Genomic DNA, 13,902 nt, shown 5'->3' on the forward strand with positions numbered 1-13,902 from the left:
GCCTTAGTATATGTTTAATGGTTAGTGAGATTGAACTGTGGTTGGTACCATGTTGTGAAAAAGATTTTGATTTTTATATATAGTGGTTGATTAAATTGAATATTGTTAGAATTGAGGTATGGAATAAGGTTTGATATGGTATCTTGTTTGAAATCGAGTTATTCAATTGAGATAGTTAAAAGTGGTGAATTGGTAGATTGTGAATTGAATAAGAAAGTTTAAAATATGATTTGGGAGTGGCTTGATGCTGAATGCCTAAGGTTTGGGTTGGTTTTAAAGGGTTTGGAAATCGTATGTTTTGAAATTAAAGTTTGTTAAGTTTTGTGAAAATTGTGATTTTGGCCCAACTTTGGCGGAGTATAACTTGGTGTCTGGACCTCCAATTCGTCTCAAACTTATTTAGAAATAAAATTTGGTCCGAGATGTTAATGCCGTTAGAAGAATGGAGGAAAAATGTTTTAAAATGTGAAAGTTATGCTCAATCAAAGTTTGGTGTACAAAGTTCAAAATTCTAGACTTATTAGCTTTTGGGAGCTTCTGCATTACATGCGTACGCGGACCTACCATACGCAGCCATTTCTTTCTGTTTGGTGTGTGTGCATATGCGGGCAGGTGCTACGTATGCGAAATGGGCCAAAATGCTCGCTCACGCGTACGGCGTGGCCCACGCGTACGCATGACTTGAAGTTTCTGCGTACGTGGACCCCATCACATGCGGCCATTCATTTTTGTTTGGCGCGCGTGCATACGCGGGAAGGTGTTGCGTACGTGACATGGGCCAAAATGTGCGCTCATGTGTACACGTAGCCCACGTGTATATGTGACCCCTATTTTCAGCAAAGATGAGTTTTATGTTTTAAAATCTAATTTCAAACCTCTAAGCCTCTAATTTCATTCTTTTAGCCCTAAATCATAATAAGTATGCCTAGTAATGAGATGAAGTTAGGAAAGGTGGTAGCTTGGGAGTGAAGTATGGTTGAAAAATAAAAAAATCATGATTGATATTGATCATAAGAAGTTACTTAAGATGATGGTGGAAGTTCTGTTTATGTTATGTGCCAGATGGCTGTATTTGATCATGAATAAAGGCTGGTTATGGATTATGCTATGAGCCGGATGGCTGTATTGACATGAAGTTATGGCTGAGAATGAATATGTATGATTCTTTATTGCACTTCCAAATATCTGAGATACGAGTTTTCCTGGGTGAAAGCAGTGACCAGCCACCACGTATCCAGGTTGAGACTCGGTACACTGCTGACCCTATGTCGTAAATGTGGCCAAACACTGTGAAAGTTATAGATGAGCTCGCCTGGTGCGCGAAATTGTGAACAATACTTTTTCACAACTCTCATAATCCCCGGTCATGAACCCCAAAAACTTGGTAGCTCAATACCATGGCATTACACAACTTCGCACAACTAACCAGCAAGTGCACTGGGTCGTCCAAGTAATAAACCTTACGCGAGTAAGGGTCGATCCCACGGAGATTGTTAGTATTGAAGCAAGCTATGGTCATCTTGTAAATCTTAGTCAGGCAAACTCAAATGGTAATGGTGATGAACGAAAATAACACAAAGGTAAAGATAGAGATACTTATGTAATTCATTGGTAGGAACTTCAGATAAGCGCATGAAGATGCCTTCCCTTCTGTCTCTCTGCTTTCCTACTATCTTCATCCAATCCTTCTTACTCCTTTCCATGGCAAGCTTAAGCAAGGGTTTCACCGTTGTCAGTGGCTACCTCCCATCCTCTCAGTGAAAGCGATTGCATATGCTCTGTCACAGCATAGCGGAATTCATCTGTCGGTTCTCAATCAGGCCGGAATAGAATCCAGTGATTCTTTTGCGTCTGTCACTAACGCCCCGCCTTCAGGAGTTTGAAGCACGTCACAGTCATTCAGTCATTGAATCCTACTCAGAACACCACAGACAAGGTTAGACCTTCCGGATTCTCTTGAATGCCGCCATCAGTTCTCGCCTATACCACGAAGAATCTGATCTCACGGAATGGTTGGCTCGTTTGTCAGACGAGCACTCGGTTGTCAGGCGATCAACCATGCATCGTGCAATCAGGAATCCAAGAGATATTCACTAGAGCCTTGGTTGCTTGTAGAACAAGAGTGGTTGTCAGTCATCTTGTTCATGGGTGAGAATGATGATGAGTGTCACGGATCATCACATTCATCAAGTTGAAGAACAAGTGATATCTTGGAACAAGAACAAGCGGAATTGAATGGAAGAACAATAGTAATTGCATTAATACTCGAGGTACAGCAGAGCTCCACACCTTAATCTATGGTGTGTAGAAACTCCACCGTTGAAAATACATAAGCATAAGGTCTAGGCATGGCCGAATGGCCAGCCTCCCAATGATCTAAGAACTAAATGTCCAAAGATGATCTAGAGATCTCAAGTGATCAAAAGATTTCTAATACAATAGTCAAAGGTCCTACTTATAGAAAACTAGTAGCCTAAGGTGTACAGAAATGAGTAAATGACATAAAAATCCTCTTCCGGGCCCACTTGGTGTGTGCTTGGGCTGAGCAATGAAGAATTTTTCGTGCAGAGACTCTTCTTGGAGTTAAACGCCAGCTTTAGTGCCAGTTTAGGCGTTTAACTCCCATTTGGGTGCCAGTTCCAGCGTTTAACGCTGGGATTTCTGAGGGTGACTTTGAACGCCGGTTTGGGCCATCAAATCTTGGGCAAAGTATGGACTATCATATATTGCTGGAAAGCCCAGGATGTCTACTTTCCAACGCCGTTGAGAGCGCGCCAATTGGGCTTCTTTAGCTCCAGAAAATCCACTTCGAGTGCAGGGAGGTCAGAATCCAACAGCATCTGCAGTCCTTTTTGGTCTCCGAATCAGATTTTTGCTCAGGTCCCTCAATTTCAGCCAGAAAATACCTGAAATCACAGAAAAACACACAAACTCATAGTAAAGTCCAGAAAAGTGAATTTTAACTAAAAACTAATAAAAATATACTAAAAACTAACTAGATCATACTAAAAACATACTAAAAACAATGCAAAAAAGTATACAAATTATCCGCTCATCACAACACCAAACTTAAATTGTTGCTTGTCCTCAAGCAACTGAAAATCAAATAAGATAAAAAGAAGAGAATATGCAATGAATTCCAAAAACATCTGTTAAGATCAGTATTAATTAGATGAGCGGGGCTTTTAACTTTTTGCCTCTGAATAGTTTTGGCATCTCACTCTATCCTTTGAAATTCAGAATGGTTGGCTTCTTTAGGAACTCAGAGTCCAGATAGTGTTAATGATTCTCCTATTAAAGTATGATGATTCTTGAACAAAGCTACTTATTGAGTCTTGGCTGTGGCCCAAAGCACTCTGTCTTCCAGTATTACCACCGGATACATACATGCCACAGACACATAATTGGGTGAACCTTTTCAGATTGTGACTCAGCTTTGCTAAAGTCCCCAATTAGAGGTGTCCAGGGTTCTTAAGCACACTCTTATTTGCCTTGGATCACAACTCTTTATTCTCTATTTTTTTTTGTTTTCTTCTTTTTTTTTTCGGTTTTTTTTTTTTGAATAGAAATGCCTTTTTTCTTGCTTCAAGAATCATTTTTATGATTTTTCAGATCCTCAGTAACATGTCTCCTTTTTCATCATTCTTTCAAGAGCCAACATTCATGAACCACAAATTCAAGATACATATGCACTGTTTAAGCATACATTCAGAGAACAAAAATATTGCCACCACATCAAAATAATTAAACTGTTATAAAATTCAAAATTCATGCAATTCTTTTTCTTTTATCAATTAAGCACATTTTTATTCAAGAAAGGTGATGGATTCATAGGACATTCATAACTTTAAGGCATAGACACTAAGACACTAATGATCACAAGACACAAACATGGATAAACATAAGCATAAAATTCGAAAAACAGAAGAATAAAGAACAAGGAAATCAAAGAACGGGTCCACCTTAGTGATGGCGGCTCTTTCTTGCTCTTGAAGATCCTATGGAGTGCTTGAGCTCCTCAATGTCTCTTCCTTGTCTTTGTTGCTCCTCTCTCATGATTCTTTGATCTTCTCTAATTTCATGAAGGATGATGGAGTGTTCTTGATGCTCCACCCTTAGTTGTCCCATGTTGGAACTCAACTCTCCTAGGGAGGTGTTTAATTGCTCCCAATAGTCTTGTGGAGGAAAGTGCATCCCTTGAGGAATCTCAGGGATCTCATGATGAGTGGGGTCTCTTGTGTGCTCCATCCTCTTCTTAGTGATGGGCTTGTCCTCATCAATGGGGGTGTCTCCCTCTATGTCAACTCCCACTGAATAACAGAGGTGACAAATGAGATGAGGAAAGGCTAACCTTGCCAAGGTAGAGGACTTGTCCGCCACCTTATAGAGTTCTTGGGCTATAACCTCATGAACCTCTATTTCTTCTCCAATCATGATGCTATGGATCATGATAGCCCGGTCTATGGTAACTTCGGACCGGTTGCTAGTGGGAATGATTGAGCGTTGTATAAACTCTAACCATCCTCTAGCCACGGGCTTGAGGTCATGCCTTCTTAATTGAACCGGCTTTCCTCTTGAATCTCTCTTCCATTGGGCGCCCTCTTCACATATGACTGTGAGGACTTGGTCCAACCTTTGATCAAAGTTGACCCTTCTAGTGTAAGGATGCTCATCTCCTTGCATCATAGGCAAGTTGAACGCCACCCTCACACTTTCTGGACTAAAATCCAAGTATTTCCCCCGAACCACAGTAAGATAATTCTTTGGATTCGGGTTCACACTTTGGTCATGGTTCTTGGTGATCCATGCATTGGCATAGAACTCTTGAACCATCAAGATTCCGACTTGTTGAATGGGGTTGGTAAGAACTTCCCAACCTCTTCTTCGGATCTCATGTCGGATTTCCGGATATTCACCCTTTTTGAGTGAAAAAGGGACCTCGGGGATCACCTTCTTCAAGGCCACAACTTCATAGAAATGGTCTTGATGCACCCTTGAGATGAATCTTTCCATCTCCCATGACTCGGAGGTGGAAGCCTTTGCCTTCCCTTTCCTCTTTCTAGAGGTTTCTCCGGCCTTGGATGCCATAAATGGTTATGGAAAAACAAAAAGCTATGCTTTTACCACACCAAACTTAAAATGTTTGCTCGTCCTCGAGCAAAAGAAGAAAGAAGAGAGTAGAAGAAGAAGAAATGGAGGAGATGGAGAGGGCTTTGTGTTCGGCCAAAAGGGAGAAGAAGTAGTGTTTAAGGTGTGTGAAAATGAAGGAGTGAAGGAGGGTTTATATAGGAGAGGGGGAGAGAGAGGTTCGGCCATTTGAGGGTGGGTTTGGGTGGGAAAGTGGTTTGAATTTGAATGGTGAGGTAGGTGGGGTTTAATGAAGGATGGATGTGAGTGGTGAAGAGAAAGATGGGATTTGATAGGTGAGGGGTTTTTGGGGAAGAGGTGTTGAGGTGATTGGTGAAGAAGAGAGAGAGTGGTAGGGTAGGTGGGGATCCTGTGGGGTCCACAGATCCTGAGGTGTCAAGGAAAAGTCATCCCTGCACCAAATGGCATGCAAAATCACGTTTTTTGCCATTTCTGGCGTTAAACGCCGGGCTGGTGCCCATTTCTGGCGTTTAACGCCAGCATCTTGCCCCTTTCTGGCGTTTAACGCCAGTCTGGTGCCCCTTTCTGGCGTTAAACGCCCAGAATGGTGCCAGACTGGGCGTTAAACGCCCACCAGCTAACCTCACTGGCGTTTAAACGCCAGTGGGTGCGTCCTCCAGGGTGTGCTGTTTTTCTTCCTGTTTTTCATTCTGTTTTTGCTTTTTTCATGGATTTTGTGACTTTTTATGATCATCAACCTACAAAAGAGATAAAATAACAAAAGAAAATAATTAATTATAAAACATTGGGTTGCCTCCCAACAAGCACTTCTTTATTGTCACTAGCTTGACAGAGGACTCTCATGGAGCCTCACAGATACTCAGAACCGTGTTGGAACCTCCCAACACCAAACTTAGAGTTTGAATGTGGGGGTTCAACACCAAACGTAGAGTTTGGTTGTGGCCTCCCAACACCAAACTTAGAGTTTGACTGTGGGGGCTCTGTTTGGCTCTGTTTTGAGAGAAGCTCTTCATGCTTCCTCTCCATGATGACAGAGGGATACCCTTGGGTCTTAAACACCAAGGATTCTTCATTCACTTGAATGATCAGCTCTCCTCTATCAACATCAATCACAGCCCTTGCTGTGGCTAGGAAGGGTCTGCCAAGGATGATGGATTCATCCATGCACTTTCCAGTCTCTAGGACTATGAAATCAGTAGGGATGTAATGGTCTTCAACTTTAACCAGAACATCTTCTACAAGTCCATAGGCTTGTTTTCTTGAGTTGTCTGCCATCTCTAGTGAGATTTTTGCAACTTGCACCTCAAAGATCCCTAACTTCTCCATTACAGAGAGGGGCATGAGGTTTACACTTGACCCTAAGTCACACAAGGCCTTCTTGAAGGTCATGGTGCCTATGGTACAAGGTATAGAAAACTTCCCAGGATCCTGCCTCTTTTGAGGTAGTTTCTGCCTGGACAAGTCATTCAGTTCTTTGGTGAGCAAAGGGGATTCATCCTCCCAAGTCTCATTTCCAAATAACTTGTCATTCAGCTTCATGATTGCTCCAAGGTATTTGGCAACTTGCTCTTCAGTGACATACTCATCCTCTTCAGAGGAAGAATACTCATCAGAGCTCATGAATGGCAGAAGTAAGTCCAATGGAATCTCTATGGTCTCAGTTTGAGCCTCAGATTCCCATGGTTCCTCATTGGGGAACTCATTGGAGGCCAGTGGACGTCCAGTGAGGTCTTCCTCAGTGGCGTTCACTGCCTCTTCTTCCTCCCAGAATTCGGCCATGTTGATGGCCTTGCACTCTTCTTTTGGATTTTCTTCTGTATTGCTTGGGAGAGTACTAGGGGGGAGTTTAGTAATTTTCTTGCTCAGCTGACCCACTTGTCCTTCCAAATTCCTAATGGAGGACCTAGTTTCAGTCATGAAACGTTAAGTGGTTTTGATTAGATCAGAGACCATGGTTGCTAAGTCAGAGGTATTCTGCTTAGAACTCTCTGTCTGTTGCTGAGAAGATGATGGAAAAGGCTTGCTATTGCTAAACATGTTTCTTCCACCATTATTGTTATTGAAACCTTGTTGAGGTCTCTGTTGATCCTTCCATGAAAGATTTGGATGATTCCTCCATGAAGGATTGTAGGTGTTTCCATAGGGTTCTCCCATGTAATTCACCTCTTCTATTGAAGGGTTCTCAGGATCATAAGCTTCTTCCTCAGATGAAGCTTCCTTAGTACTGCTTGGTGCATTTTGCATTCCAGACAGACTTTGAGAAATCATATTGACTTGTTGGGTCAATATTTTGTTCTGAGCCAATATGGCATTCAGAGTGTCAATTTCAAGAACACCTTTCTTCTGACTAGTCCCATTGTTCACAGGATTTCTTTCAGAAGTGTACATGAATTGGTTATTTGCAACCATTTCAATCAGTTCTTGAGCCTCAGTAGGCGTCTTCTTCAGATGAAGAGATCCTCCAGAAGAGCTATCCAAAGACATCTTGGACAGTTCAGAGAGACCATCATAGAAAATACCTATGATGCTCCATTCAGAAAGCATATCAGTGGGACACTTTCTGATCAATTGTTTGTATCTTTCCCAAGCTTCATAGAGGGATTCTCCTTCCTTCTGTCTGAAGGTTTGGACTTCCACTCTAAGCTTACTCAATTTTTGAGGTGGAAAGAACTTTGCCAAGAAGGCATTGACTAGCTTTTCCCAAGAGTCCAGGCTTTCTTTAGGTTGAGAGTCCAACCATGTTCTAGCTTTGTCTCTTACAGCAAAAGGGAATAGCATAAGTCTGTAGACCTCAGGGTCAACCCCATTAGTCTTAACAGTGTCACAGATTTGCAAGAACTCAGCTAAAAACGGATGGGGATCTTCCAATGGAAGTCCATGGAACTTGCAATTCTGTTGCATTAGAGAAACTAATTGAGGCTTAAGCTCAAAGTTGTTTGCTCCAATGGCAGGGATAGAGATGCTTCTCCCATAGAAATCGGGAGTAGGTGCAGTAAAGTCACCCAGCACCTTCCTTGCATTGTTGGCATTGTTGTTGTTTTCGGCTGCCATGAGTTCTTCTTCCTTGAAGAATTCGTTCAGGTTCTCTAAAGAGAGTTGTGCTTTGGCTTCTCTTAGCTTTCTCTTCAAGGTCCTTTCAGGTTCAGGATCAGCCTCAACAAGAATGCCTTTGTCTTTGCTCCTGCTCATAAGAAAGAGAAGAGAACAAGAAAAATGTGGAATCCTCTATGTCACAGTATAGAGATTCCTTAAGGTGTCAGAGGAAAAGAAGAGTAGAAGACAGAAGTGGAAAATTCGAACTTATCAGAGAAGATGGAGTTCAAATTTTTCATTAAGGAATAGTGTTAGTCCATAAATAGAAGGATATGAGAAGGAGGGAAGTAATATTCGAAAATTAAGTGAAAAATTTTGAAAACATTTTTGAAAAACATTACTTAATTTTCGAAAATGAAAATGGAAAAGAAATCAAGTGATTTTTTGAAAAAGATTTTGAAATTAGAACTCAAAAAGATTTGATTGAAAACTATTTTGAAAAAGATGTGGTTAAGAAGATATGATTGATTTAAAAAATGTGATTGAGAAGATATGATTTGAAAAACATTTTAAAAAGATTTGATTTAAAAATTAAAAACTTGACTAACAAGAAAGGATATGATTCAAACATTAAACCTTTCTCAACAGAAAAGGTAACATACTTGAAATGTTGAATCAAATCATTGATTGATAGTAAGTATCTTTAAAAATGGAAAGAAATTGATTTTGAAAAAGATTTGATTTTGAAAAGATTTTGAAAACTAAAAAAAATTTGATTTGAAAACAAAATCTTCCCTTCTAGCCATCCTGGCGTTAAACGCCCAGAATGGTGCACATTCTGGCGTTTAACGCCCAAAATACTACCCTTTTGGGCGTTAAACGCCCAACCAGGTACCCTGGCTGGCGTTTAAACGCCAGTCTGTCCTTCTTCACTGGGCGTTTTGAACGCCCAGCTTTTTCTGTGCAATTCCTCTGCTGTATGTTCTGAATCTTCAATTCTCTTTATTATTGACTTGAAAAGACACAAATTAAAAATATTTTTCGATTTTTAATAATAAGGAAAAATCAAAATGCAACAAGAATCAAATAACAATGCATGCAAGACACCAAACTTAGCAGTTTGTATACTGCTGACACTAACAAAATGAAAATGCATATGAGACACACAAGATACTCAAGTCAATAGAATTCAAAGATCAGAGCAAGTAAATCATCAAGAACATCTTGAAGATCACTAAGATATATGAATGAATGCATGCAATTGACACCAAACTCATGATGAGACACTAGACTCAAACAAGAAATTTTTGGATTTTATGATTTTTTAATTTTTTTGTGTTTTTCGAAAATTACGTGGAAAAAGGTATCAAAATTCTTAATGAGAATTCCAGGAATCAGTGCAATGCTAGTCTAAGACTCCGGTCCAGGAATTAGACATGGCTTCACAGCCAGCCAAGCTTTCAAAGAAAGCTTCGGTCCAAAACACTAGACATGGCCAAAGGCCAGCCAAGCCTTAGCAGATCATTGCTCCAAAAGCAAGATTGATAAGAAATCAACAAGCTCTTGTGGTGATAAGTTGATACCTCGGTCCAATGAGATTAGACATGGCTTCTCAGCCAGCCAGATTTCAACAAATCATCATGAAACTCTAGAATTCATCTTCAAGAATTTCGAAAAAAAAAATAAATACCTAATCTAAGCAACAAGATGAACCGTCAGTTGTCCAAACTTGAACAATCCCTGGCAATAACGCAAAAAAATTGGTGTTGTTGCCGGATCTTGGCACTAATGTTACCAAAAGCTTGCTCAAAACTTGAACAATCCCCGGCAACGGCGCCAAAAACTTGGTGCGCGAAATTGTGAACAATACTTTTTCACAACTCTCATAATCCCCGGTCATGAACCCCAAAAACTTGGTAGCTCAATACCATGGCATTACACAACTTCGCACAACTAACCAGCAAGTGCACTGGGTCGTCCAAGTAATAAACCTTACGCGAGTAAGGGTCGATCCCACGGAGATTGTTAGTATTGAAGCAAGCTATGGTCATCTTGTAAATCTTAGTCAGGCAAACTCAAATGGTAATGGTGATGAACGAAAATAACACAAAGGTAAAGATAGAGATACTTATGTAATTCATTGGTAGGAACTTCAGATAAGCGCATGAAGATGCCTTCCCTTCCGTCTTTCTGTTTTCCTACTGTCTTCATCCAATCCTTCTTACTCCTTTCCATGGCAAGCTTAAGCAAGGGTTTCACCGTTGTCAGTGGCTACCTCCCATCCTCTCAGTGAAAGCGATTGCATATGCTCTGTCACAGCATAGCGGAATTCATCTGTCGGTTCTCAATCAGGCCGGAATAGAATCCAGTGATTCTTTTGCATCTGTCACTAACGCCCCGCCTTCAGGAGTTTGAAGCACGTCACAGTCATTCAGTTATTGAATCCTACTCAGAACACCACAGACAAGGTTAGACCTTCCGGATTCTCTTGAATGCCGCCATCAGTTCTCGCCTATACCACGAAGACTCTGATCTCACGGAATGGTTGGCTCGTTTGTCAGACGAGCACTCGGTTGTCAGGCGATCAACCATGCATCGTGCAATCAGGAATCCAAGAGATATTCACTAGAGCCTTGGTTGCTTGTAGAACAAGAGTGGTTGTCAGTCATCTTGTTCATGGGTGAGAATGATGATGAGTGTCACGGATCATCACATTCATCAAGTTGAAGAACAAGTGATATCTTGGAACAAGAACAAGCGGAATTGAATGGAAGAACAATAGTAATTGCATTAATACTCGAGGTACAGCAGAGCTCCACACCTTAATCTATGGTGTGTAGAAACTCCACCGTTGAAAATACATAAGCATAAGGTCTAGGCATGGCCGAATGGCCAGCCTCCCAATGATCTAAGAACTAAATGTCCAAAGATGATCTAGAGATCTCAAGTGATCAAAAGATTTCTAATACAATAGTCAAAGGTCCTACTTATAGAAAACTAGTAGCCTAAGGTGTACAGAAATGAGTAAATGACATAAAAATCCTCTTCCGGGCCCACTTGGTGTGCGCTTGGGCTGAGCAATGAAGCATTTTTCGTGCAGAGACTCTTCTTGGAGTTAAACGCCAGCTTTAGTGCCAGTTTGGGCGTTTAACTCCCATTTGGGTGCCAGTTCCAGCGTTTAACGCTGGGATTTCTGAGGGTGACTTTGAACGCCGGTTTGGGCCATCAAATCTTGGGCAAAGTATGGACTATCATATATTGCTGGAAAGCCCAGGATGTCTACGTTCCAACGCCGTTGAGAGCGCGCCAATTGGGCTTCTGTAGCTCCAAAAAATCCACTTCGAGTGCAGGGAGGTCTGAATCCAACAGCATCTGCAGTCCTTTTTGGTCTCCGAATCAGATTTTTGCTCAGGTCCCTCAATTTCAGCCAGAAAATACCTGAAATCACAGAATAACACACAAACTCATAGTAAAGTCCAGAAAAGTGAATTTTAACTAAAAACTAATAAAAATATACTAAAAACTAACTAGATCATACTAAAAACATACTAAAAACAATGCCAAAAAGTATACAAATTATCCGCTCATCATCGCCCCCATGAATAAACACCAGTGTGGGTGTTATATGATTATGATTATGATTGAGTATTACTCGAGTTGGGGATACGTAACAGAGGGACAGTCCAATGGTTAGCTCCCCGGACTTGTCGGGTTGGCTTGATAAGCAACAGATGAGACTCATCAGCCACTAGGACAGGCATGCATCATATGCATCTATGTGTTTGTTTGATATGTTCTATTTGGAATGCCTAATTGATTGCATAACTACTTGCTACTTGTTTAATTGTTGTATCTGCTTTCTATATGCGATTTCCTTGCTTGAATAATTGTGTTTGTAATATCAACTTCTGGTGGCAGTTGGGAGGTTCGGAGAAGTTGGAAAGGTGAGTTTTAGATAGACCTGATGCCAGGGCATCTTGGCCAGTTTCACTTACCTTTTCTTTACTGTTTTAGGGTAGTTTCATTCATTTTCTTAGTAAAATAAGCAAGCTTTGGATGAAAATACACTTACATCTTGATTCAAGCAAACATTGTGAACTTTACATGATTTTATGAGAATTAGGCAGGAATTGAATGATATAATTGATGATGCATAATCTCATGACATGGAGCAGAGCTTTGATGCACTTTAATTGCTTGATTTCAGGACAAAGGAAGCAAGAAGGAGCCACGTTAGTTGTCACGTTAAGCTAATTAACGTGACCACTAACATGGAATGGGGACAAGCTTGTAGCATTAATGGAAAAAGTGATCGCCAATAACGCCTTCGATGCCATCATAGCCCACGTTAGTTGCCACGTTAAGTACATTAACGTGGTAGCTAACGTGGAGGAAAAGAGAAGCTCCAACGTTAGTGGTAAAAGTGAATGCCACTAACGTTCCACAAAGGTATATTTAGCCACGTTAAGAGCCACGTTAATCTAATTAACGTGAACTCTAACGTGGGGGGAGGAAGCAATCGCCAACGTTAGTGACACTCACCTTTGTCACTAACGTTGGACTAAGCCAAGAGTGCCTATGTTAGTGGTCACGTTAAGACCACTAACGTGAAGAGTAACGTGGAGCTAAGCATGATGGGCCAATGTTAGTGACACTCACCTTTGTCACTAACGTTGGAGATGGCAATCACCACCACGTTAGTGGTCACGTTAATCCAATTAATGTGAACTCTAACGTGGGAAGGAGGGGCGTTTGGAGCGTTAGTGACAAAGGTAAGTGTCACTAATGCTCTCGAAGCTTAGGCATGCCCAAGTTAAAGGTCACGTTAGTTACACTAACGTGAACTCTAACGTGGGGAGAAGACCCAAAGAGCCAACGTTATTGAAAAAGGTGAACGCCAATAACGTTTGCGAAGGACCAAGAGGCAACGTTAGTGGTCATGTTAGTGCCACTAACGTTGAAGTTAACATGGATCATTAGTGGGTTGGATGATTAGTGAAAAAGGTGATCGTCACTAACGTTCTTGAACCCACATTTTCACTTAACGTTAACACTACTAACGTCCTAACTAACGTCCATGCCTAACTCACACTTTTCTGCAAGCAAAGCTGAGCTCACTGAAGATTGTAACGGCTTCAACTCAAGATCAAAGGCCCATATCCAAAACATGAAGAACTAACTAGAAGAGCAAGAAGAGTAGTATATATAGAAGTAGTTTTGAACTAGAAAGGAACTGGGCAATTTGGAGAACTACACCTTGTATATTTACTTTTTTGCACTTTTCTACTTACTGGAGAATGTACTCTTTTATACCATTTTTGATGCATGAGAATTTGTCTCTCAACAAATCTCCTTCGGCAAGTATACCGAATTATTGTCAAGTAAAAACTCACAGTAGAGTGAGGTCGAATCCCACAGGGATTGATTGGTCAAGCAATTTTAATTGGAAGATTGCTCTAGTTGAGCTAAATAGAAATTGAATGGAGAATTGCAGAAAATTAAATGGCGAGGAAAGTAAATCACAGAAAATAAAGTGTAGAATCTTAAATGGGAAATGGTGGTGATTAGCATGAAAGTAAATAATAGAAAATAAAGAGAATGGGTAAGATCAGAAATGGGGAATTCATTGGGTTCAGGAGGTATTGCATTCTCCGGATCAAGTTCATTCTCATCTCTTCCTCAATCAATGCATTCATTGATCTCCTTAGCAATCTTAAGTGATTGGATTCCAATTCCTTGGCAATCCAATCTCTCTATACT

At 40.8% G+C, this 13,902-nt stretch overlaps 1 non-coding gene across 1 annotated transcript; it reads left to right on the forward strand.

Annotated features, from left to right (window-relative positions):
• The first annotated feature begins 7,647 nt into the window (after window positions 1-7,647).
• Window positions 7,648-7,755, forward strand: LOC112804575 (small nucleolar RNA R71). Its single transcript, XR_003203185.1, has one exon. It is a non-coding gene; the product is annotated as a small nucleolar RNA R71 (small nucleolar RNA).
• The last annotated feature ends 6,147 nt before the right edge of the window (window positions 7,756-13,902 follow it).

Source organism: Arachis hypogaea, chromosome 5, assembly GCF_003086295.3.
Source record: "Arachis hypogaea cultivar Tifrunner chromosome 5, arahy.Tifrunner.gnm2.J5K5, whole genome shotgun sequence".
Taxonomy (NCBI): domain Eukaryota; kingdom Viridiplantae; phylum Streptophyta; class Magnoliopsida; order Fabales; family Fabaceae; genus Arachis; species Arachis hypogaea.